The sequence below is a fragment of the Laccaria bicolor genome, genomic scaffold, assembly GCF_000143565.1.
Source record: "Laccaria bicolor S238N-H82 LACBIscaffold_4 genomic scaffold, whole genome shotgun sequence".
NCBI lineage: Eukaryota > Fungi > Basidiomycota > Agaricomycetes > Agaricales > Hydnangiaceae > Laccaria > Laccaria bicolor.
This window is the reverse complement of record NW_001889875.1, coordinates 3,289-4,386: the sequence shown is the minus strand read 5'-3', so window position 1 is coordinate 4,386 and position 1,098 is coordinate 3,289.

Genomic DNA, 1,098 nt, shown 5'->3' with positions numbered 1-1,098 from the left:
AGAAAAGGGAGAGGAGATGGACAAGGAAGGGGGAGAGAAAGGGGGGACAGGAAAGGGAGGAAAAGGGAAGGAAGGCTCGACAACGTGGGTGCATGTTGTTGTCGTGTCACGTTGTCGTCAACGTGTTGCGTTGTCGACAACGTGGGCGCTCGACGATGTGGGCGCGCGTCGTCGTCGTGGCGTCGCGTCGCCGTTGTGTTGCGTCGTTGTCGTGTCGTCGTATGCACTCGTCGTTGTCGTTGTCTTCGCCAATGGGGTGGGTGCTCTACGTCGTGGGTCGTGGCCGTCAGTTGACGTGGCCATCCTCCGTTGACATGGTTGTTGTCCGTTGATGTGTAGTTGTCGCCTCGTCGTCCGTTGACGTGGTCGTCGTCCATTGACGTGTGGCCGTCCTCGTCGTCCGCTGACGTGTCGTCTGCTGACATGTTGTCCGCTGACGTGTTGGTGTCCTCGTCATCCGTCGTCGTCCATCGTCGTCCTCAGTGGGCGGTGATGGCGACGGTTGTGGCTGGTGGTGGCGTGGTGTGCCCGGATGTTGTCGACGACGATGGTGGTGGTTTGAAACAAACGTTGTGGATTGTTTGATGATGTGAAATCGAGCCTCGGCATTTGCCGAGACTCGATTTGGGCATGGGTATATTAATGTTTATTAATATTATTGATTAGTAATGTATATTCCGGACATTGCATTCCGGTTGCATTCCTTTTTGTCCATTCCGGGGACCATTCTGGCTACTAATCAGGAATGACATCATTCCTGAGGAATATTTGTCCCCCAGAATGTCTTTTTGGCTGGTGTCTCTGCCAAATTTGATTCCTCCGGATTCTGCTGGATTCCGCAGGAATGACCAGAATCCGGCAGGAATCAGTGGGGCATGATAAAGACCTCGTCGTCTTCTGTGGATGTTCGGGGGCAGCAGCCGAGGACATACAGTTGTTCCATGTTGGGTTGTACCCATCCACCTACAAGTCTTGCCAGACCGTATTTACCTTTCAACTCCTCGATGACTACCTGCTGGAAAATCTTAAGTGCAAAACCTCAGCCACCCACTACTACTCCAGATTGAGAAGAATCACCAACTTTGCATTTCCGAATTC